Raw genomic sequence first — 26,221 nt, forward strand, 5'->3', positions numbered from 1 at the left:
ATATTGTGTTTACAGTGTTGCATATATGCTGAAAAGTGAAAAAAAAAGCATAACTACTAAAATAGTGGCCTGATCATGCCGATTTTCGAACTTGACCTGCGTTATAGTAAGATCAATTACTCCTGTGAGTTTCATGACAAAAAGCTCATCGGTTTTCCTTGAAATGTGTTTACAGTGTTGCATATATGCTGAAAAGTGAAAAAACAGCATAACTTCTACATTAATGGCCCGATCATGCTGATTTTCGAACTTGACCTGCATTTTATGAATATTCATCAGCTCTGTAAATATACAGCCAAAAAGTAAAACTGCCTTCCACTTATCGTGTTTACAATGAAAGTGCATGGCGCCGGCGACAGCGACAGTGACAGCAACGACGGCAACGACAGACGCAGGTGATGGCAATATGTACAGACACATCTGTACATATTAACTGTACTGTTTGAGAACAGTAAGTGACATGGTTTTTCTTAAATGGTCATCATGGGAGCAGTGCTCAAAATAGGTTTTTTTCAAATTTTGATGCAATATTACATAATGCTTAACAGCATAATGATCATCAATTTTTAATAATAAAATATTAGTATCATGGACAAATAGTAAACGTGACTAACAAAGGTTTTTAGGCCGATGGAACTTCAAAGTCACGCCTTAAAGATGCCAAAATGTAAACAAGACTGCACTGTTCTGAAATGGGTTTATTTCCATTTTTAACACTTTTTTAACATAAAACAAAATTAATAGGTTACTGCCATTTTTAAAAGATCAACAAAGAAAATTGATGAGATGTGAAATATATCAATAGAACAGTGTTAAATGTCCAATTTCTTCCATTCTGAGATTCTGAACATAGTGAATGATTGAATCTGACAAACTGCAATGATATGAGTTTATTTCCATTTTTGACACTTCATTACACAATACACGATAACAAGTTTACCATCATTTTTACATAATCAACTAACAATGTTGTAAAGATGCAGGAAATGTCAAACAAACACTTTTACGTATCTTATTACTTAAATAATAAGGCTATTAACATGCCTAAGAATTAAATCTGAGGAAATCTGAAGAAATGTGAAAAAAACAGCATAACTTCTAAAATAATGCCCCGATTATGCTGATTTTCGAACTCAACCTGCGTTTTAGTAAGACTGACCACTCCTGTGAGTTTAATGACAATTGGGCTTTCTGTTTTTCTTATATTGTGTTTACAGTGTTGCATATATGCTGAACAATGAAAAAAGCGCATAACTACTAAAATAGTGGCCCGATCATGCTGATTTTCGAACTTGACCTGTGTTTTAGTAAGATTGATTACTCCTGTGAGTTTCATGACAACAGGCCTAACGGTTTTCCTTTAAATGTGTTTACAAGGTTGCATATATGCTGAAAAGTGAAAAAACAGCATAACTTCTACAATAATGGCCCGATCATGCTGATTTTCGAACTTGACCTGCGTTTTATGAATATTCATCAGCTCTGTAAATATAAAGCCAAAAAGTAAAACTGCCTTCCACTTATCGTGTTTACAAGGAAAGTGCACGGCGACGGCATCGCCATCGGCGACGACAGACGCAGGTGATGGCAATATGTACAGACACATCTGTGTCTGTACATAATAAAGAGGTCAGGCGGATAAGATATTAGGGCCAGATAGCTACTGGGAAAATATAAACATAAAAACATATAAAAATAAAAACCATAAAATTGTCCAATATCAAACCATTTTGTTTCTTTATAACGTTTCACTTAGTCAGTCTTATTAAGCAGGTCTTTCTCTATACATACATTACAGAGAGAGAGAGAGAAAGAGGGAGAGAGAGAGAGAAGGGGGGGGGGGGTCTTGTTAGCCAGATTCTGGAGATCAGTTATGAAGTTTATATTCACTCTTAATTGTTGAAACACCATTCATATTTTTGTAGAATATATTTACAGATTTTTCAAATCAGTATATAAAAAAGAATTTATATACAAATTACATCCAATAATTCATCTGATCTAGTTGTTGAAAGATGGCAAGCTAAGTAACAGGTTGTTTAGTTTTAATCCAATAACTCTAAAAATAAATATCCTTTCCATGAGCAAACAAACTAAAACAACCAGACATGCTCCCAGTGAACACTTTTGTTTAAAACATTAGGCACCTGTCGTCTGCTCACATATTATGTGACATATCATGTGACCTCCTGCAGAGGCTCAAATCAAATTTAAGGTTCAAAGAGGGAAAAGGCTTCATTTGCAATTTCACCCAAAATAAGGATTTTCATTTATGTTTTGCTTGTTAGCTTTGTTAGTATCATATTAACTTTTTTTATTTTCATTTAAGTTTTATTTTATGGAATTTTCACCGCGGTGAAAATAATTTACACCGCGGTAGAAAATAATTTCCACCGCGGTGGGAATTAATTTTCACCGCGGTGGAAAATAATTTTCACCGCGGTGGTAATTCCTGGCCATCTCGACCCGGGTGATGCACACATGTAGGTTGAACGAATCCAAAATTTACCAGATGTCTGGGAAGTAAGTTGATAAAGACACTCACATGCACATGCACGCGGTTTAACCAGTCTATGTGCCAATCGTCCCAGGAATGTGGAGGAAGCGGGCAGTATTCGAATAGTTTAAAAGTCACCGAAATGCTGCAATGTTGTACGTCGCTTTTCCCATTATAATAACTTGCGTATTATTAGGAATATTGGTAGAAAGAAACCTCTCTGAAGAAACCGAGATTACATCTATTAAGATAAGATCTATGGGCAAACACATCACACAAATATTTAAAAATACATTGTCCAAAAATAACGTTAAGTATTTAGTAATAACAATGGGATTCCCTCTGCATAAAACTGCAAGCGGGACTTTAATTATATAGGTGGTAAATATAGACGGGAAACCTAAGTTAATGGCAGTGGCCCCACGAACAGATACACCAGCCTTGTGTGTATGTAACAATAGCATGAACCGTGACGGCATCTGGCAAATGTAAGGTTCTCATTACCTATTCATCACCCGGGCCGAGATGGCCAGGAATTACCACTGCGGTGAAAATTATTTTCCACTGCGGTGTAAATTATTTTCTACCGCGGTGTAAATTATTTTCACCGCAGTGAAAATTCCATAAAATAAAACTTAAATGAAAATAGAAAAAAGTTAATATGATACTAACAAAGCTCCGTATTTATGTCAAGGAAAAAAAAAAAAAAAAAAAAAAAACTGTGAGTAACTAAAATCAATTCAGTTTTGACAGAAATGAATAAGTGAAGAAAACTATACTCCATCAAAGTTCAACCCTTTTTTACCCATACCATCATCTCTTCCGCATGATCATTAAAAAGTCACTTCCTACCATATTTCATAATCGTAGTTTTAATCACGATTTGTTTTGTGATTATGTCTGGTTAGTAACGATCAAGGTAATATGTTCAGCAATTACTGCGAATAACGAAGCTTTTCAACATGTGAAATAATTATAAAAGTTGTTTTAGTATCTAATCAAACTAATCTGACCGGATGTATTAGGTAACAGAAATAACTTTTTCTGAATTTGAAGTAACTTTTCTTGCAATTTAGACAAAACTAAAGTCAAAAGCATCAATTATAATATAAACAGGGCCTCTCGCCAATATAAACTGACAGCCATGAATTCCAATTTGAATTCTTAGGCCGCATTCAGAATATGGCTATCCACCTAAAAGTTTACCATCTAATCCCCCAATAGACACTGAATAGATTCCCCAAAGGGGGGGGTATAAACAACAAGTGGGATGGCCATTCAAGTTATGCCGCCATATTTGATCTGCGGACTATGTTACTCTGCTGTAGTGTGGTTTAGTTTGCAATGTTAGCCATCTGTCTTCCAACAGAGTGATTTTTAAATTTGTTTTAATCAAAATTGGCAAATAAGCTTTAATCAAAGTCATAAAATATGATTTTCTCATGTATTGAGTGGAGCAGTGCATTGGTAAGAATACATGTATTCATTTGTGTGATAATTACAGTACTTAGTATACACCAGTCTGCCATGTTTACCTTAGAAGGACAAAACATGGCGTACGGCCACCAGGGTCCTTCAGTGAACATATGGCTTCATGCATTTGCATAAATGACTCTGTGTAAGTGAGTGTATGCGTGAAAATATCTGTTCAATTTACCTCATAAGGACTTCACATCTGGTATGATCGAGTACTCTTGGTGTAAAATGTTGCATTTTGTGCGTGCACCACGTGTTAAGAACAAATGTGTGAACGCACCAGGTGTGCCGACGACACAACATGGACAACAAGCTGTGACACATGTAAACTTAGTGAACCTGACCCAGTGTATAATGCTATGTCATGGCAACTACAGTAGGTCACCCGGGCTGCTCGTTACAACCCTTCTCTGCAAGACATGTCTGACTGAGCTAACCACATCACACGTATTCCTGAAGTCCCCTTTTTTATTCCTGAGCAGTGGGTGTGCTGGTTGCTGGCAACAGACAGAAAAATATCTCTAATGTTATGGTAACCATGCATGGAGAAGATCGAAAGCAATGAAGATAATCCCACCTAACACAATGGCACTGTCACACCTAACACAATCAGCTAGAGTTTTAAACACTACCTTAGAGATATCCAGCACAATCTCAACCTAGCTTGTCACAACTACCACATTGAACTTGAACCTTCCCTGAGATTACAAACATCTGCATATTAAGTGCCACCCGAATCAAATTTGTTACTGACAGATTTCTAAGGGCTTTCAGTTCCTCAGTCCTTCAAATGGAAATTATCCTAAACTTTATGTTGTGGAAGGGGTATTTTATATGCACTGACATATACAGTTTTTCTTTGACATATCAAGTATTGTTTTATAGTACAACTGTATACTGAATATCCAACTTTTCTGTTATACAATATGGTACTGTACATGTATTTTCTTTTTTTTTATTATTTTATTAAAAAAGGTCCAACTGTTACTCTTGGAATTAAAATGCAGGGAAACAATTGCGGAGATCTTTTATGCCATTACATGTATAAAAACCAATTAAAGTTACTTCTTTTCTATATTTTTAATGATGTTTTTTAGTAATCAAACAACAAGGGAATTTTAATTTTTCCCCTCAAGTGCAGAATAGGATTTTTTCACCTGCCCAGAGAACTCATCCCTCAGGGGCAGCTTGTGTGAATCCATTGCTGTGCTTGGAAAATAATCATTTTTCTCAGTCGAGTCATTAGAAAATATAGATACATTCATAACAGGCCTGTAATCCCCAGATAGAGTCTGCTGTCGCTGAAGTTATGGCTAATTTTTCATCAAATCATTGATAAATTAACCCCCACAAAATCATTTTGAAATCTTTATTCAAAGTAAATCACTTTGTGCACTTGGTGAAAATTACAGTGACATGCACTGTACACCGCGAGCCAAGAGGACTTATACTACTATCTAACGTTTGTGCACATACACGACATGCTGGACTTGTATGTTCAAATTCAAGACATATTTATTAAACAGAACAATTCACAGGTTTCAATCTGTACTAACTACAAGCTGTTATAGAAGTTTCATGGAATTGTCATCATGCAAGACGCACTTACCATATGTTACACATATTAATTATCACATACTAGTACAACTCCCATTGGTAAACTGGGCAACATTATATATACTTCAGTCACTGATCTTTTCTTTCAGATCTATGAAAAAGAAGAGAAGATTATTACAGAAGTGAAGCCAAAGAGTAAAAGTTCAGGTATGGAATAATATTTTGAAATTTTTGTCATTGTACATTTTTTATTACAGTATATTATGGTTTCAGTGTAAAATTTCAGAAGAAATTGTACAAATTATACAAGCGTGAACACATGAGGAGTTTCCTTGAAAAAAAAAAAGGAATGGAAGCATATTGAAATAAACTAAAAAAGACGTGCTAAATGACAATTAACTTGTTATAAATAATTTGATTTTATTAGATCTAGTACAGTTAATGTAAGGTTAATCAACATAAACTAATTTGTCTACAAAAACTTTCAGCAAGTTCCCTCTTTTGCAGAAAATTTATCTTAATATCAGCCACGAAAACCATGCACTGATTCCATGAAAAATGATAGAAATACTGTGTTCATAGACTATAAAATGTATGGCTCTTATACCTAACTTCACTTCTCAAAACAAAAAATGTAATATTGTCTTTAAATATGCAGGATACAACTGTGAAAGTGCTGTATGAATTGAGACACAAAATACATGAATATTCCTGTATTTCTCAGAGTGTCAAATCACAAATTTTGAGGCACCCCTGACAGAAAAATTCTATGACTTTTACAGCATTTCTGGGAAATCGTTGATAGGATTTAAATTGGCTAAACATTGCAGCCACTTGTATGAAAAAGAAATCTGAAGAGAAAAGTGGATTGTGAAGGGTTATCTAGAAGTAAAGCAGTATGTTTGTGCAGGCTATAGAAAGTCAATACCCACTGAGGGAAATGAGGCAAGCAGTGCTTCAAAAAGAATTATTCTGTCAGGTTTACCCAGCGGACAAAATGGATAGCTGATTTCATTTTCAGTGTATATTAGAGCTTTCATCTTCTTGTCTAATCTGGGATATTCGGCATTTCATCAGCTTCAAGGAGCAGAGATGACATAGGGGAATCATTTACCAACGTGAAAGCAGTTCTGTAGCAATTACTGTTAGACAGGATTTACCTGTAGGTGAAGGCTCTGCTGGCCATACAATTGAGAAAATGTGACTAAATGATTAAAATTGAGACAAGAGAGAGAGAGAGGGGGGGGGGGGAGATTTCACAAGCCAAAGATTTAATCTAAAGCTTACCAATCACTGACAGACAAACATTTAAGAATTATACTTAGAGATGGGAGGGGGAGCTCGATTGAGGGTGGGAGTGCAGAGAAAAAAAAGAGACAGAAGAATAATGAAGACATGATATTTGGAAGGATGAATAAAGAAAGAGACACATATAAGACTGTGAGATTCCACAAACAACTTTCATTTGTTGCCTCATAAAAAAACTGAAGAAAATGAGCAACGTCACCCACTGGCTCCAGACAAATTCCTTTTTCATCCAATTAATACCTCATTTAGAAAATATGAAATCGATTCCACATTAAGATTCTTACACAAGGTTATCAGTTCTCCTCACTGTGGGATATCCCATAGAACTTCCGCCGCATCCTGCAGCTTTCTCCAGGAAATTCTCCGTCATCAATTCCTGGGAAACCTTCCTGGGGAAGTGCTTGATTCTAGGATATTGAGAAGAGCACTTATTGTACTCAGTCTCTTTCCTAAATGGCTTCGGTGTGGTTTACTTTGAAGTTCATTAGGATCTTGTAAGAAAAGATGTGAATGCACAATCAGTTTGAAACAGACAAGAAAAGGCATCTCTCCAGAGTCTTTGATCTTCTTTTATGACCCATATCAGATTTTTTTTTCTATGTTTTTTTCTCACTTTGGTTTGTAAGGAGAAGAGGTAGCATCCTATCATGTCAAGAGTTAGACACAACTACACATTGTGTCAGCTGTAGGGAACCCCAAGCTATATAGTCATAATTCAAAATTATAAAAGAAAAATTTAAAATATAAAAAACTGTTATGATCAATGTGTTGAGATAAGTCAGAATCATCAACGTGATAATTTTCTTCACAACCACTTCAATTATTATCACCTGTGTATTATATCGATCTGTTACCTTTTAGTTGATAACATTATTCTGTGGAATCCCATGCCATTTGGTATACATGTTTTCTACAGGTCTACGGCATATGTGCTCAACCTTAACCCTGATAGTTTTTATTTCTTCATTTCATTTTCTCCCCCAGTATACTGTTACTAGTATAGATGTTCAAAAATGTGTCAGAATCATAGTGATCATTTTCTTCTAACATCTGATGGCTGATTCACAAACTCTGCATAACATCCAGCATGTCTTTCTCCAAAGCCCCCCTGTACATTTTTCTTTTTGATAATCAATTATATATACAGCAGTGAACTGGGCCCTGTGGAACAGATTTGTAGGAACAGCTAAATTTGCTTCTTCACTGTTCTACATCTGGCTACCAGCCTAGAAAATAATTACTTCAAGAAAAATAAGACACAGTTTCTATAAATACTATGAAGCTAGCAATAGATTGACCAAAATATAAATTGTTTTCTCAGGGCATTCTGAGTAGCAGTTGATCATTTTCCCTTCTTTAATTGAAAATATTTCTGGAAATATATATTACTGGAAATTTTCTCACTTCAAACTCACTCCCCAGGGCGCATTGAGAAAAATCTCTAAGGTAAAGTTTGTTTAAATCAACTTAATAACAGCAGGTTACTGTCAGACATGATACAAATGATTTCGATAAAACTAAAAGATATTTAGAGAATATATATTCTGTAGGTCTGGAGGTTGAGGGGGTTTAAATAATCGCCATTAGGTCTGAAAAAATCTGATCCAAATAATGGTTTGATCCAAACAATTTATCAAGTTTATCAACTAAGGGGGTATTTAAAAGGTCCACTTTTTCAGCACAAGTACCCCCCCATCTGCCCACCATGCACTTTGAAATTGCTGGCATGAAGATTATACATTAGCTAAAAAATAACATTTGTTTTGTTCCTCGGAGTTCTGCTACATGGACTGGCATTTGCACCTCCAACTATCATCTTATGACTTAAAATACTGTAACATATATGAAAAGGGGACACAGAAGTCTATTCTAAAATTTTTGATAAAAGTTATTAAAATCTGAGCCCACTTGGTTCAAGACTTGTCAAGAGGTGTCAGAGGTCAGTCTAATAAGTGAGACCAATATTGTCCATCTACAGACCCACTGACCTAGCTGTGAGAAATGGCTTGACCAGTGGTGTACTCTGACTCCACTTTTAGCTGTCTTGGGAAAAGGAAGTAAACTGGCTTAGAATTTGATAAATTCTTCATTAATCTTAAGGTCAAGAGAAGTTCAAAAACTGAATCAGCTCAGTTCATGTATAAACAATTTCACTTTGGTAAGGAGATGTTTTTCATTAACTCACACAGGGATAAAAACAGACTTATAAAAAACATATAGTGAATTTCTAAATCCCTATTCTCTGCATAGAGATGAAAAATCTGCTTCTCTGCTGAACACAAACTTTTAATATAAAAGAATATGACAGAAAGGCTAAGTACCAGAAGTTTTATACATCTGCCCTTTGGTATGAAAGAATTAGACCCCGTTCCAATACCTAGATCGATCTAGCAGGATTGACCCATCTCTGAGGGGTTTCTCGCTAAATTACATTCAGCTTCAGTGACTCTGATGTCAAGTACACCTACTGAACCTGTTTGTGGATAATAAACTATCATTTAGCAGCTTAAGAATCCTTTCAGAGATGGGTTGATCCTGCTAGATCGATCTGGGAATAGGGTCTAAGAGGGCATTCCCAGAGATTTATATCCATCTTACTAGATCGACCTAACTCCCTGGGGGTTCACGCTAAATTGCAGTCAGCCAACCGCGCACAGAAGTTAATCCTCTTACAGCGTGTAGTAGGCGGGACGGACATTTAAGCCAGATTATCTGACAGTAATCTAGTGAGACTCCCCGCGGGGATAGATCGATCTAAAATCTATGGGAATGCGCCCTAAAACTAAGTGTGTGTGGGTGGAACACTTGGTACTGAGACTCAATCAATTACTTACGATTTGCAGGAAACAATTAATTCCTGCCAAGTTCTGCAGATGATGAGATATATCTGAGTTGCCAACCCTCCAGATTCAAGCATTCTCCACACATACATACATACACTATCTCTCACATTGGTGCTACTTCTCAATATCAGATGTTGTTTAGGTAGAAGTAAAGGCAGCTAACATAATTAGATTAGAAATGATTCAAACAATATTGACACATCCAGATGTACTGTAAGTCTAGTCATTATTTTTTTCTGTCTCACAAAAAATTAAGCAAAACAAAATAAAATAAAATAAAATAATAAAAATACATCCTAAAATGAAAAAGACAATCAAATAATTACATATAATCAAGTCAATAAAGGTCAATATAATGTTTCATAGTTCGCCAGTATATTCCAATAAACTAATTTCATATACTTATATCTTAGACCCCATTCCCATAGATTTTAGATCGATCTATCCCTGTGGGGAGTCTCACTAGATTACTGTCAGCTTAGCCGGCTTAAGTGTCTGTCCCGCCTACTTAAAGCTGTAAGGAGGGTAATTAACTATGGTGCCCTCAACAGACTGCAATTTAGTGTGAACCCCAAGGGAATTAGGTCGATCTAAATCTAAATTTCTGGATCGATCTAAATCTCTGGGAATGCACCCTTAGTGGTTGTCTTTAAGCAAAGACAATATTTGTCAGTAGCAAGATAAATGCCATGTTATTTATTAATATACCCTAGCGACACTTCTCTGTCATCTGAGTTCAGGATCTTCACACATCAACCTCAAGAAATTAGGCAGCACCTACCTCAGCTAACCTAGCTAGCCTTCACCTAAACAACTGAATAAAATGATGCCTCGCCTCTCACATAACAAGTTTCCTTGACCACAAACTGAGGCAGAAAACTTAACCGCATTTCATTCTGTGAGCACAAAGTGAAACAGCAGGATATGAAAAGTCGTGGATAATTCTGCATTGTCCTTGCCATCAATAAAAGTTCAGAAATCTAGGTCTTTGGGACAATGAAATGGAAAAGTGTAATTGCAATGTTATATGGGTCACTGGCCATAATAACTTTCATGGGGATGTGTTTCCAGTCAAGTTATGATGCTTTAACTTAGTACACATCTAAGCAATTACCATAGGAATTAAGTGTAACAGCAAATGGCAAGTCTTAATTACAGTGGAGGTAAGTGGGACAATAGAGAGATTGGAAGGGCTTAATGTGGTTAGAAACCATTATAACAAGGTCTGGTGGAAAACCATGTACTTAGTTATGTCATCACAACTGGACTGGAAACATGGCATTCACCTAATGTTAAGCTGGATTGTGACTGGTTGTATTGCAGCAGTCACACCTAACACAATATAAAATTATTAATAATTGTTGAGATGATGATGAAGGTCATAATGTTTGAAGAAATTTCACTCTCTATCAACTGTCACTTCTATAATTCTGCTGATTCCCCTTCCCCCCCCCTCTCTTTTTCCCCTCCCTCTCTCTCTCTCTCCCCCTCTCTCTCTCCCACACACATACACACTCTCACCATCAGCAACAGTACTTCATTCCTTTCAACCTATAGACATATTCTACCACCTCACCAGTCAGGACACACAACAATCTGCCACCATTTATTTCTATCAAATCAAATCAACTGACAGACTCCATTGGAAACATGTTGATGATTCTGGACAGAAAACTTGAACTCTTCCCAGAATGTGAGATAAATGAATGAAGCAGTATGGACAGGGTGTCAATACTGTCCATACGCCGCCCGGACTAATTTCTAGAAAACTTGGCATATTGACATTAGGTTCCATAATAAATGTGACAATTTGTTTGCAAACTCTTACGGAACTTATCAAAGGGGCTGGATAACATTCTTTTTTTATTTTTGGCGGGGGGGGGGGGGGCAGTGCCAATAAATACTTACAAAGGTCATATACATGACTTTTGCAAAGTCTCATCTCTTTAAACTGATACCTAAAGGAGGATGCTACTACAATGCTGCAATCACTACCCACTGGATAGCAACTACTGTACATCTTAGCAATGGTTTGATATATTGATTTAAAAGTGGTGGCTATAAGAGACTAACTTTGAGGAAAATAACCTCACTATATCTAGATAAAAAAAAATGCCACAGGCACAGTGAAATTTAACTGCAGGCATGCAGTTCGTCAAATTGGAAGTGTTTATAGACCTTGAAAGAATCTGTCCATAAAGACTTTTGTCTAAAGTTTGTAAAATAAACCTGTATTCAATCAAAGTTAGCAGGCTGGCAGAGTGTACATTTTCTTCTGTCAAGCGATTAAAATCAACAAACACTAATAACATTTTTACCAAGATACCCTGTAGTTTGTTAATTTGAAGTTCAATGTTAATAGGCAATCTTATGGAAACAATTCAGCAGCCCTAATTTGTATAACAAAATATGGATTTTTAAAACTGAAGAGTGCAGTTTGATCAAACTTTGTGGCGTAATCTCGCAGCAAATGCTTTAATGTCGAGAGAGCTGCAGTTCAAAGATATCAACTGGGGTAATTGGTATTGATTTTTTTCTCCCTGCGCCAGTTTTGAGGCTCCCATATCTATCACTGCTAAAATTGCTTCCCAGCACAGTGGCTCTCAAAATACACATGTTCACTTTTATTATACCAACTTTCAATTAGATCTGATAAGCCGCAAATCTTCTCAAGGGATTTTTAAAAAAACCAACAAGATATCAACATTTAACCTCGGGGAGCTTTTATTTAGGATCAACCAGTGCCAAGATTTGGTTTTTTTCTCAAGTGGGAATAAGTTTTTATTTCCCCCTGTAAAGCTGGAAGTAATAGGGCAGTATTTAATCACAATACCCTGGGGCAGAACCAAGGTGCGGACAAGCATTAAGTAGTTTAATTCCCTATTTTGTGGTATGAATCTGTCATCTCCCCACATGCCACCAGCTTTCTTTATTCTCGAGTTATTTTCTATTTTGTCATTACACTGGAAGAGCCTTCATAATTACAGTCCTATCATTTATTTTATCTTACTGAACATGCAGTTCCATTGCGGTTTCTAACTAGCTTTGTCAATGATTACCTAATTATTGAAACACATTTTGCACAACTGGATATTTATCTTTTAAAATATTTTCAAAATATTCAATGCTTCTGACTGATATATACACAGTCATACAGAAATAATTTCAATTTCACTTCACAAAATGTCCTTTTATAACAAACCTTTCATTTAATAACACACATATATAAAAGACACATGTCATGTTTTTTCTCAAACAGTAATGAGCTACTGTGTCTTTTCAACAGGAGCAAAATGGAGAAAATTGTATGTGTTTGGGGAAAAAAAATAAACATATATTGGTAATTTTGATTGGATTAATCAGTCTGTTGTGGGAAAATCATAAGATCAGGAAAAAAACAGCACTAAACTAGTAAACAGACAGCAAAGCTGGCAAATATACAGACATCAAACTGCAAAAATATTTAAAAAACAAACAAATAACTAAATCAATAAATAACACATAATCCAATCACACTGATTTATAAAAGGAAGTTGCCTTATTAATAATACCCAGCAAATTTGATCTTAAACAAAAATACAGCTTGACACACACAAACACACACACACAAAAAAAATCAGTGTTTTCCAGTTACAGCCTGGTGATGGTTAGTGTGAAAATTTGAAATTTAAACTGGTTGAAAACGTATTCAGTTTGTCTTCTATATTAATTTGTATACTCAATTCATTTTTATATTCTTTTATTATTATTATTATTATTATTATTATCATTATTATTATTATTATCTTTTGTATAATTTATCAAAACTTCTGCCATGGCTACAAGAGGCACTGTGCTCCTATGATAAATAACCTCTTGCTACAATTATTACATGTTCATTTTATAAATGACATGGACACAAAACAAATGACCATTGCTACAATAATATAATAGTACTAATTCACTTTTACTGATCATCACTATAACTTCATAGAGTTTAAATTAGATAACAAATCATGTCTATTCCAATTCTACAGGATATTGTCATTATGATGCATGAATCGAACGGTCACTCTTTATGGTCATCAAATGCACTGGTCATCTCAAGTTGTTAAACTCAGCTTATCCTTTACATTAGTATAACTTCAAAGCTGCAGTATTAGGACCATCCCAAACAGTTTAACTCGTTATTGTTTGTCCAACTTACCACTGATAACCCACTTTTAACTAATTAAATTCAACTAATAACATTTGTACTTTTGACATACCAGTGGGTTTAATATATTGCCAATAGTTGGCCTATAATACAAAGTTAATAGACTTTCCAAATAGATCTGTAAGGTTTCTTGATCTGTGGCTTTGGAGCCTCTTGTCTCTGCTCCAGCCACCAATATTTATAGATCTGAGGTACTGGTACAGTGTACGTGTGACTGGTAAATAATGTATAATATATAATGCATAATATAAATAAATAATATATAACTAACAATCAGAGAAACCAAACCTGAGTCACCACTTTCTTTCGACTTCCCGTCGGAAGATTTCTTGTGGCCATGCGTATTTTTCTTAACTTTTGGTCTACTTTCGACCTTTTCAGCCATAATATTAGAATATTCTTGAAAATTTTTGTGCCACAATTTTTCCACGTGCCGTGCTTGCTCGACAAAAAACCGGAAGTGGAGATGTGCGCAAGTGCGCATATGCTCTCGCATAAAACGGGAATCTCGTATGACCTCATTTGTATAGAAACGAAATAGAATTAATTAATGTAACATCATCAAAATGTAGTTAACCCATTTGTGAGCTTTCCTGAAAATGTCAACAAAATCTGTCCATAACTTTTTCCATAATGTTGCTAACAGACAGATACAAAAACATACAAAAAAAGAGGTGGTAATGAGAGCTGGTGATAATGATTATGGGGATATGTGTGTGTGTGAATCACCCTGAGCTTCAGAGCTGACTTGACACTAACCTTTTCACTGTAGCCTATCTCCATCGTGTCAAGTAACCTCTGACCAGATTCGAGTGCTCCCGCCGCCCGCCAATCAAATTTAAAGCCCGCACTCAATGACTCATTGAACGATCTAGCCAATGAACGCGAACGAATCAAAGCGCGCTTTGTTCAAATCCGGACCAATCAAAGATAAGGCTGAATATCAGGGACTTGCCGTAACCTGTGGGCAGCACGCAAAATACATCATCCCTCAGTAGATAATGATGCAGGGCATCATACTGCTCTGGTTTCAATTCCGATATACTCCATGCTTTCTTTGTGTACGGTTATGCACTCGGAACCACTCGGAACTACTCGGATGTCTCCGCACTCGACAATAACTATGTTGTTAGTATGAAGCTTGCGGAATCAGCCGAGGATTGCCGATTGACGATCAACCAATCAGCGTTTTCACCAAACTTTGGTGAAAAATTTTGAAACATGGATTCGATTGGCTTATATAAACTAGGTCAAACTATTTTCGTCAGAGGTTACTTGACACGATGGAGATAGGCTACAGTGAAAAGGTTAGTGTCAAGTCAGCTCTGAAGCTCAGGGTGGTGTGAATGGGTGTAAAGGTGTGTGTAAGGCTGTATTCCCAGAGCTTTTAGAGCGATCTATCCCCGCGGGGAGTCTCACTAGATTACTGTCAGATAATCCGGCTTAAATGTCCGTCCCGCCTACTACAAGCTGTAAGAGGGTAATTATATAACTTTCGTGTCTGCCCGGCTGACAGCTATTTAGCGTGAACCCCCAGGGAGTTAGGTCGATCTAAAGTAGATCGATCTAATCTCTGGAAATGGGGTCTTAGTGACATACATGCGTGGAACAGTCAGGAAGTGCACATCACCAAAAATAAAGCTATCAAGATAATGGTCATTGTTAACAACAATTATAGTCCATTACATCTCTTAATACCCTGTCTCGTCTTCCTGAACAGATCACTTCTTTCTAATCTGAGATTTCTGGGGGCAATTTTGCATTGCGGGCAAATGATCTTGTAATGGCTTTAAACACATTGCACAAAACTTGAGATATTACATTGCACAAAAGTTGAGATATTATCAGTTATGTAATACTGATTATAGAGCATCTTGAAATCCATACCCAATCTTGGATGTTAATGGAAATGAAAATGAAGTTGATGAAAGTAATTCTGTCCGCTGATCAGTGTCCAGTGCTGTGAACTTCCACAAAACATATCTGAAGGCTGGCATGTCTGGCCAGATGACCTTAGGGGAAATCTAATATGAACATAAAATACAGAGCTCTAAAACTGGTGTAAAACTTAATTGAACAACATAAAATTTATTGAATTATTCATTTTTGTCATCAATTCTTTTCTATATTCTGATGCACTTACAGTTATCCCCCCCTCTACCCCTCCAATTCCAATTTGCTTTTTTCATGTGGGTTTAATGAGCGCGTCATGCAGATTGTATGCGATGATTGATGCATGTCAGTTGCCATTCTTATCAGATCATATCAGAATGATTGCGACAAAGTTATTTGCGGTCAATTTTCCAGGATGAATTTAGACCTACAGTAATTGATGTGTGGTTTTTTCTAGCATGAATATTGATGTTTTTTTTCCTTTCTTCTTTTTATTCAAGTACTGACATGATTTTGGGTTGAAAGGAAAAAAGGGAAAAAGATGCTCAGGGGTGTTATGACTGGGAGTTTGGGGGCGGCTTAAAAGTTAGAAAGCCACCATGAAAAATTAGATTTGCAATTTAAATTGAACACAAAAATCTTGCGTATAAAGGTTACACTCGGTAAAGAATACACAGTTTCCATCTGTAACAACAAATAATCTTACAACATTGTACAAACACTGCTGGTCTAACTCCCCTTGGTTTTTGTTTTATAGCTGGTAACATTGGTTCATTTGCAAGTTAAATACGGTATCTGTGTTTATAACAATCTGCGTGGTAGCTAAAACAATCTGCGTAGGAGTTAGAACACAGCATGAGAGAAGACAGTGTTTATTTAAACACAGAACTTAGAATTATTTCAGACATGATAAATCCTTCGGGTCCAGTTGCACAAAAAAGTTAATCCTTATAGATAAAAGTAATGCTTTAATTCAGTTCTTGCAGACAGAACCTTTCTGCTCTGGTCCAGTATAAACAGCCATACATGTATAAATAATTCATTGTTATACAGTAACTTGTTGAAATAAAGTACTGTAATGACTCAGATCTTTTCAATGAGAAAATTTAAATTTTACATATCCTGTATTTATTCTAAGTCATAAATTCTGAAAATAAGAATATTCCTTTTGAGTGATTGTAACAAAACTGAAATGCAGGGTACCTATAGTTTTTTGCATACAATGCTGACACAGAATATAATTTTGAATGATTCTGAAGGATTGATCATTTTTCCCTTTGAAAAGATTAATTTATTTTTGGTGTAACATGTTAGCCAAAGTTTCTTTCTATAAAAGGGGGGGGGGGTACCAATTGATTTGTCTTCTGTTAAAAATGTTAATGTTTTTGCCTTAAACTGAAAACCAACTGATATGATCATAATTTTTGATAAAACCTGTTCCTTACTACAATACTGAATCTTGATTTATAAATGTTGAACTTGAAAGGAAGTGAATGGCCGTTCATCTACATATAGACACTGATGTGTCATTGATCACATTATTTTAGGAGTAAGTTTGGTGTATTAGGTGGGCAATTGCAAACATACTATATTGTTCAGTCACAATAAACTTCTGAAAAATAAAAGCAAAACATCCCCAATCAAGTTAAAGTCTTTTAAATTATTTTCATCTAAGAAATTGTTATTTTCAATGCGCAGTGCATGTGACTACCTGCATGTTATTAACTTAATACCTTTCCAAAAGAAAACAATTAAGTCCAAGTCTAATGTGACATTTACTTGGTTCTAATGTGAGCAGACGACACTAATTAAGATGGATAAACCTTGTGTTTGAAGAAAAAAATCAATTTCAGTTCCTAGCTGACCATACGCATCACTGTGCAGAGAGCGCTTTTTTTTCTAAATTAATTGGTCCAACTTGAATTCACCGGCAGCAAGTTTCGTGAGAGCTAGGATATTTGGGAGATTAATTTTGATAACTATTGTTGAGGAACAAGATCAGCATCATCTGTATCAGCAATTATACCCAGATATAGTAGAGACTGCGGCAAGACAAGTGACTAGGTTTTTAACTAGTAAAAAATTTAGATGTTGGAATTTACTAGGGACTAAGTCCAATCATAAAAGTGAACATTTTAGCATTATTTGTTCTAAGTTTTTTTCTATTACCTAGAGACTTCAGACTATTTCAATTCATTCTCACGCCCGTAGCAAGGAATAATTTCAAAGGGAGTGGTTTTTCTTTTTCTGAAAAAGTGGACTTTTTGCCATGAAACCTTTGCTTAATTACTGCAGTGTAATGGTTTAATCCTTTTAAACCAGGGAAATTGTGAATTTTAATAAGTTCTTCAAGTAATAAATTCTTAAAATTAGAACATTCCTTTTGAGGAAAAGCATCACAACTGAAAAGCAGACTACCTAATAGTTCCATTCTATACGGTAAAAACACCAAATACTACATGGAAATTTATTTTTAATGATTCCAACATGCTGCACCTGAAAAATTGATACTAGTAATTTTCCTGGTTGAAAGGATCAAGCCATTACTGTAGATCAAATTTTGCCCAGAGTGGACATTTTCCCAGCAAAAGGACAGTTCCAACCTCTTGAACCCCCCTCCTCCCCCCCCCCCAGGCTGAGGGCCTGAATCTAGTAGTTTTTTATAGTCTATTAGTCTCTAAGCGCCAGGGGGCTGAATGGCATAGCCAATACTAGAGGGACAGACATATTTTTAAATTATCAACTTAAATATATTGAATTGAATTGATTGAATTTGATCAATCAGAAGCTGTATGGGAGTTTTGCTGTGGGTGCACCAACTTGATTGCATTTCAACCAGATTAGGAATCCCCAGACTTATCATTATGGAATGAGACCAATCACAGAGCCTAAAAGACAATGGTAGTACCAACTATATCTCCATCTGTCTGATAATTATTCCTGTCAGTTCTTTAGAGGGGCTAATTACAAAGGTTAACTACTGGTTAATGCTGCATTAGGGTGCTTTCCCAGAGATTTAGATCGATCTAGAGATAAAGATTTAGATCGACCTAACTCCCTGGGGGTTCACGCTAAATTGCAGTCAGCCGAGCGGGCACCATAGTTAATTACCCCCTTCCAGCTTTTAGTAGGCGAGACAGACGCTTAAGCCGACCAAGCTGACAGTAATCTAGTGAGACTCCCCACAGGGATAGATCGATCTAAAAATCTATGGAAATGGGGTCTTAGAGTCAGTGTTTTACGAACAATCTGCCTGTCCTATCTACCCATACATGCACACGTACTGACCCACACATCCTGGTAGCAGCAGAATAATTAATAAGACATTAAGATAAGGGTGGATTACTGCTGGGTTGTTTTTAATATGGATGTTGACAATGTTTTCACTCAACTGTGATATTCTTCACGATACTTGCTCAGTGAAATGTGAAATTTATGGGACTTAAAGTTAAGGCATAATTGCGTACTAAATACCATGGTACTGCCTCAAGTTTATCATGTATTCATAAGTCTGGAAATATATAATATGTCAGCAGGCACACACATACACACACAAACAGATACACACACACACATGCACACACACACTCACACTCACACTCACACACATGCACACGTACACACATACATACTCATACACACACACACACACACACACACACATACTGGAATATTGTTGTTTACATTTTTATTGCTTTCTTAAACTAACCTACAACAATATGTCCATTCTACTATGGGCTTTAAGTTGTTTTTTTACAAGTGACAGACCACAGTTCACAATATTAACATTTTCATTGATTTTGCCAGCAGCATATGTCCGATATTAAGTTGATGTTCTAGAATCTTTATTGTCCTTTCTTCATGACTGTAGACAGGAAATGTAAATCTGTTTATTCTGCAAAGCCAAGATGGGACAGAGCCTCCCCCCACCCACTGGGGCACTGCAAGCTAATCAAAATGTGCTCAGTTTATGATAAAGTTGTTATTGTCAAATATACAACAAGGCAGCAAAGCTGTCAAATGTACAGACAAAAAGCAGGAAATAACTATGCACAAAATAGGCTACTGTCAATTCTGATGCAAAAGTACATTATGTTAAACTGCAAATTCAACATCAAATTTTAATTATGCTCAACAGGTAATACCAATGTAAGTAAATCGTGTAACAAGCATAAGGCTTCAGGCCCATGGGAGTTCAAGTTCACACTCTGAAAATGTATAACTTCCAGAAAAAGAAGCCAATTAGACTACTTTTCCAACCCAGGCTGCATTTTAGTCCTGCATTTCTTTTTTGAACATTTGGCAATCATAAGTAACATGGTTTTCCCATAATGGTCATCATGGCAGCAGCACCCATAATTGTTTTCTTCTATTCTGATGCAATATTACATATTGGTTAACAGCATAATGACCGTCAATTTTTAATAATAAAATATATGTATCATGGATTTTCAGAAAATGTGACTAGCATGGGTCTTCAAGCATGTAGAACTTCAAAGTCACACCTTGAAAATGCCAATATGTGAAATATGCTGAAAAGTGAAAAAAGGCATGACTACTACAATAATGGCCCGATCATGCTGATTTTCGAACTTGACCTGCGTTTTATGAATATTCATCAGCTGTGTAAATATAAAGCCCAAAAGTAAAACTGCCTTCCACTTATCGTGTTTACAATGAAAGTGCAAGGCGCCGGTGACGGCGGTGACGGCGCTGACGGCGAAGACAGACGCAGGTGATGGCAATATGTACCACCACATTTTTGACACATCTGTACATATTTACTGTACTGTTTGAGAACAGTAAGTGACATGGTTTTTCTTAAATGGTCATCATGGGAGCAGTGCCCAAAATAGGTTTTTTTCAAATTTTGATGCAATATTACATAATGTTTAACAGCATAATGACCATCAATTTTTAATAATAAAATATTAGTATCATGGATATTCAGAAAATGTGACTAGCAAAGGTCTTCAGGCCCATGGAACTTCAAAGTCACAACTTGAAAATGCCAAAATGTAAACAAGACAGCACTGTTCTGAAATGTTTTTTTTTTTCCATTTTTAACAATTTTTAACATAAAACAAAATTAACAGTTTACTGCCATTTTTATATGATCAACTAAGAAAATTGATGAGATGGGAAAAATATCAATAAAGCAGTGTTAAATGTCCAATTTCTTCCATTCTGAGATTCTGAACATAGTGAATGATTGAATCTGACAAACTGCAATGATATGAGTTTATTTCCATTTTTGAAACTTTATTACACAATACACGATAACAAGTTTACCATCATTTTTACAAAATCAACTAACAATGCTGTAAAGATGCAGGAAATGTCAAACAAAAACTTTTACGTATCTTATAAGTTTAATAGTGAGACTGTTAACATGCCTAAGAATTGAATCTGAGGAAATGTAAAAAATATGCTGAAAAGTGAAAAAACAGCATAAATTCTACAATAATGGCCCGATCATGCTGATTTTCGAACTTGACCTGCGTTTTATGAATATTCACCAGCTCTTTAAATATAAAGCCAAAAAGTAAAACTGCCCTCCACTTATCGTGTTTACAAGGAAAGTGCACGGCATCGGCATCGGCATCACCATCGGCATCACCATCGGCATCGGCGACGACAGACGCAGGTGATGGCAATATGTACAGACACATCTGTGTCTGTACATAAAAAAGTCATTCATAATTTTTGTCACATTTTCTGAAAATTTCAAAAGAATTGCAACAGTGATATGAAAGATTTCCATTCCCAGACGTAATTCACCAAGGAAACAGAGGGCTCCACATCCTGATACTTGTCCAGACAATTGTGTCATCCCGAGTCCTGTCAATCTCAAATGACGTGGTCACCTTAGAGTCCTGCGCTTCACAACCAGGGGGACAGATCCAGAGATATTTTCTGACAGTCTTCCAAATTATCTTTGTTGATCCATCCTCCATCTTCTGACAGAAAAAAATTAGATACCGGACAATGTTAACTTGAAAATCTGACCGTCTTCCAGAAGACCCAGAAGACAGCTTAAATCTGCCTCTGACAACACTGGTCAATAGAGAAGACAGGCGGCCTTTATCTGAATGTCCGTCACAACGTTAACACTGGTCAACAGAAAAGACAGGTGCCCTTTGTCTGAATGTCTAGCTGCCACAACACTGATCAATAGAGAAGACAGGTGGCCTTATTATTTTATCTGAATGTTATATGAAGAGACTCTGAATCATTCAATTTTCTTTTAGATTAATTTGGCAAATTTACAAAGCAATCTTAGGTCACTGATAAGACTGCAAAATATTTGAAAGTGTCTGTCAGTTCTTTAAGCTAAGAGTTATTAAAAATTTTGGCAAATGTCCGTGCAATTCAATGGGACTAAATACCAGATTATGATGTGAAAAATGTTCAAATGACAACCATTCCTTGCATCTTCAACCAACTATAAGTCTATAAAGTTCCAAACCCAAAACCCCAAAATATCTAATGACTATAATATGATCTTAATTTTTGTATTGACTTCAAACATGCACGCTTTCATTGCACCTGACATTTTGAGCAGAGGTTTTCATTTACATGCCCAAAACAGAATCTCTGTGCACTAAAATTAGGAAGATTTAAGACAAAAAAATACTTAAACCACCAACCAATTACAAACAACATGTCCCTGGGTCACTTTCTGAGATATCAGTTCAACCAAGCTTTTTGAAGACAGGTCATTTTTTAATGAAACAAATTTTCCAAGAACCACCCATCAGTCATGTCCAGCAATCCAATACTTTGAACTAATCAAAATGCCTGAAGACAGTGACCTGATATAGTTTCAAATGAAGCGTAAACCAGCAATCAAATGGCCAGAGGAATAGACATTACAGTACATGGGGATAGATTGACACAAGATTTGCTATAGGTTCCGGTATACTTCAAAATCTGAGGAAAATACCAGTGGAAACGATATAATAACAAAAAAATATAATAATAATAACAATAATTATAATAATTATCATCATAAATAAATAAATAAAAAATACAAATAAAATTTAATCTAATAAGACAGTCATCTAAAAAAATGTCTCAAAAAGAGCTAAGGAGATTAATTCATGCAGCCTATATTTTTGTCACTCTTGATTGAAATAGGAATCAGTTCCTATATGAATTAATGTGTGACAGCCCATCTTAGAACCATTGCTCTCCTATGTATTCATGGTTAGGATTTTCAACCATATCCCACAAACCTAATTACTAGACAGAGTAATTCATTAAAACCAGGCCAGAGGGATAACAGAGGGATTAGATCGGCTTTCTGTGGTGAGACATGATTACATGGTCTGCTGGGATACAGGCAGCCTGGTTTAAGTTAAACTGCAACAAAGTGACTAGAAATACGGCCTCTTGGATCAAAAGTACACGGGACAGATTTCAAAAAGGCTTCTGAGTACAAAGCTGATAAAACTGCTGCTGACAGAACCTGTCAGAACTTGGTTATAAATGTTAATGCTCTCATCTAATCAAAATATCTCCCAGACAAGGAAGACAAGGAGCTTCTGAAGTTGAAATTACAAATGACATGACAATCACAATGAACAGTGCAGTTGAAGAAGGTGGTTGAACTGTAACAAGAGAGCATTTGGTGCATTCTTTCTTCTCCTCCCCTTCCCACATCTGACATAGTACCAATAATAATAATAATAAATAATAATAATAATTATTATTATAATAATAAGTCTCTGGAAACTAATTGCTGTCATTCAGTCAATGTCCCAGCCGGTATTTTACCTGCTGGTACTAATATAATACTAGTTCTTCTGCCTCTATAATGATTCTGTTTGTTCAACATTTTCTTGTTACATGAGTAGAAGTGGCTCCCAGCCTACGATTTCCCTACATGAATGTTACCAAGATTTCTTACACCATGCCTGGTGTCAAAAAACAAAAGAATGGATCTGTGGTGTCTCTTCTCTGCACGCACATCACGTAAGCACTGGCGTCACACCACACCTGAGTCCTTTGTTACCAGTATCCACCATTGTTTAATATTCATTTATCTATTAGAGCGTCACATGTACCAGGTAACAGCAGAATATCTAACCCATTGCGTTTACAATTTTTTTTTAATGCGTATAATCGTTCTTGGCTCAGTGAAGCTCATATTGCGGTCGTAAAAATTTGCTAGTTTTTTTCATTTCCTACCATATATGTAAAAAATATATATATATTTCTACTGTAACAATAATTTGAAGACAAACTTCTTGTAAAATCCACATCTTTTTATTTTCTTTCCAAAACCAGTGCGATAAAAAAAGGATTTTTAGTCACTTCCCTTTTATATCACTTTTACAGAATTAACAAATTCTTTCATTAACCAGCTTATTTTTGTATTGTATAAAATGGTAAAATGTCTTGACTTGTAAGTGATTTTCATTTTTGCTTTTTAAGTCTTAGTCAGATGGACCAGTAGTAAGCTTCACAATTGTATATATAACACCCTGTTCACTGCTTCCTCGTCTTCCCCAGCAGCTATCACTTTATATCATCTTAAAGAGCTCCAAATCTGCAGATTTATAGTGTTACTAGCCATAAGAACCTCTGAGGACTTCACAGCTTACTACCCACACCTCTGTCACTGACATACACAGCACAGATATCATAGACACAAGAAATAATTAAATTCTGACACTGCGCTCATTTAGGTGGAAGACGGAAGAGGCGTCTGGAAAATAATGAGAGGTTGTTGACCACAGAATATGTATTTGAGAGAGATAGAGAGGAGGGGAAAAGCGAGAGAGAGAGAGAGAGAGAGAGATAGAGAGAGAGAGAGAGAGAAGGGGAAAAGAGAGAGAGAGAGAGAGAGAGAGAGATACCTAAAACCTATTAGCTCCCAACAGACACATTAAGAATAATATTGTGAAGCATAACAGGAAAAACATTAATCAAAGAAATTGCATTTGCACATTAACCTTTAAATTCCCTTTGATTTTTTTTAACGTTAAGAATCACATAACACATAGGCATCCCCTGGACATTGCCTTGTCATGAACTTTTTCCAACCCATTTGAAAACTAGAAAAGCACTTTGCGAAGACAAATAATTAACTAATAATAAACCATTATTTTATTTATCAATCATCTCTAAATCTTAAGATTTCTTCCTTTGCTCATTTGTGACCTATCCAAAAAAATTTATCAAAATCTGCAAATGATTCCTCAATCAATAAATTAATTTAATTAATTAGTAAATTAATCAGCATCAAATTCTAATCATTTCTTCCATAGTGACCTTTCCTGAAAATTTTATCAAAATCTGGGCATAATAAATCAATTGATTAATTAACCCTAATGCATTATCACCAAAATCTAATCATTTCTTCCCTAACCCATTTGTGATCTATGCTGAAAATCTCATCAGTTTTTGCGTAATACTGTGCAAAGACAAACCAACCCACAAACTAACATGAAGGAAAACATAACCACCTTGTCAGTGGTGAAAATCTATTTAGTCCGAATATCCTGCAGTTGATGTCTGGCTACCTGTGTCTCTTTAATACCACCAACACAGTTACTTCATTATCATCACTACAACCATATCATCACAACCAACAACAACATAACCATAACAACCACAACCAACAACAACATAACCATATCAACCAAAACCAACAACAACATAACCGTATCAACCACAACCAACAAGTACCACCACAACCAACTAACAACAACATAACCATATCAACCACAACCAACAACAACATAACCATATCAACCAAAACCAACAACAACATAACCGTATCAACCACAACCAACAAGTACCACCACAACCAACTAACAACAACATAACCATATCAACCACAACCACCATTACCAACATCATCCATCATCCACCCATCATGATAAAAGGGATGACAGCTGTTCATTCTGGCCAAAAATGGATTTTCATAGGGTTAACAATAATAATTATCATTACCACAATCATAACCAACAACAACAACAACCAACACAACCATCCCAATCAAGAACAACTCAACCATATCAACCACAACAACCAACAATACCAACACTACAATCATAATCACTCATTATCCATCTAGATTAAATATAATCAGTAGTAATCAACTTAATTGTTTAATCATACATGACCCATTCTACAAGAAAACTACAAAATCCAATTATAAGCAGTATAAGCCATCCTATGTCATCCAAACCAAAGGTGCTAAGAGAAGTGACCATCCATCAACCACTGTTGACAATGTAATGGGAACACCGTGACAATTGAGAACAAAACTGGTCTTTTTCTAACCCTCGTTATGCATAAAGAGGCTAGTTTATATTACATGTAAATGGCAGCAGGGAAATGGACCCCAGGGTAGAGCCCTGTCATTAACCTTTGGGCACTGCAAAACTAAGTGAAAGCAGATAATGATTATGTCCTGATTATCATTAATCATCAGAGAAT

At 35.8% G+C, this 26,221-nt stretch overlaps 2 protein-coding genes across 4 annotated transcripts in view; one reads left to right on the forward strand and one right to left on the reverse strand.

The window, feature by feature from the left end:
* The window catches only part of LOC106168948 (plasmolipin-like), a 95,212-nt gene that overhangs the window by 48,589 nt on the left and 20,402 nt on the right, over positions 1–26,221 (reverse strand). The window lies entirely within an intron of this gene.
* LOC106175067 (FMRFamide receptor-like) overlaps positions 1–26,221 on the forward strand; it is a 67,636-nt gene that overhangs the window by 24,163 nt on the left and 17,252 nt on the right. For both annotated transcript variants that reach the window (XM_087010636.1, XM_087010637.1), the window contains exon 2: positions 5,680–5,737. The gene's annotated coding sequence lies outside the window, so the exon portion shown is untranslated. The remainder of the gene's footprint in view (positions 1–5,679; positions 5,738–26,221) is intronic.

This window comes from Lingula anatina, chromosome 4, assembly GCF_051362555.1.
Source record: "Lingula anatina isolate TDL-2025a chromosome 4, LinAna3.0, whole genome shotgun sequence".
Classification (NCBI taxonomy): Eukaryota; Metazoa; Brachiopoda; class Lingulata; order Lingulida; family Lingulidae; genus Lingula; species Lingula anatina.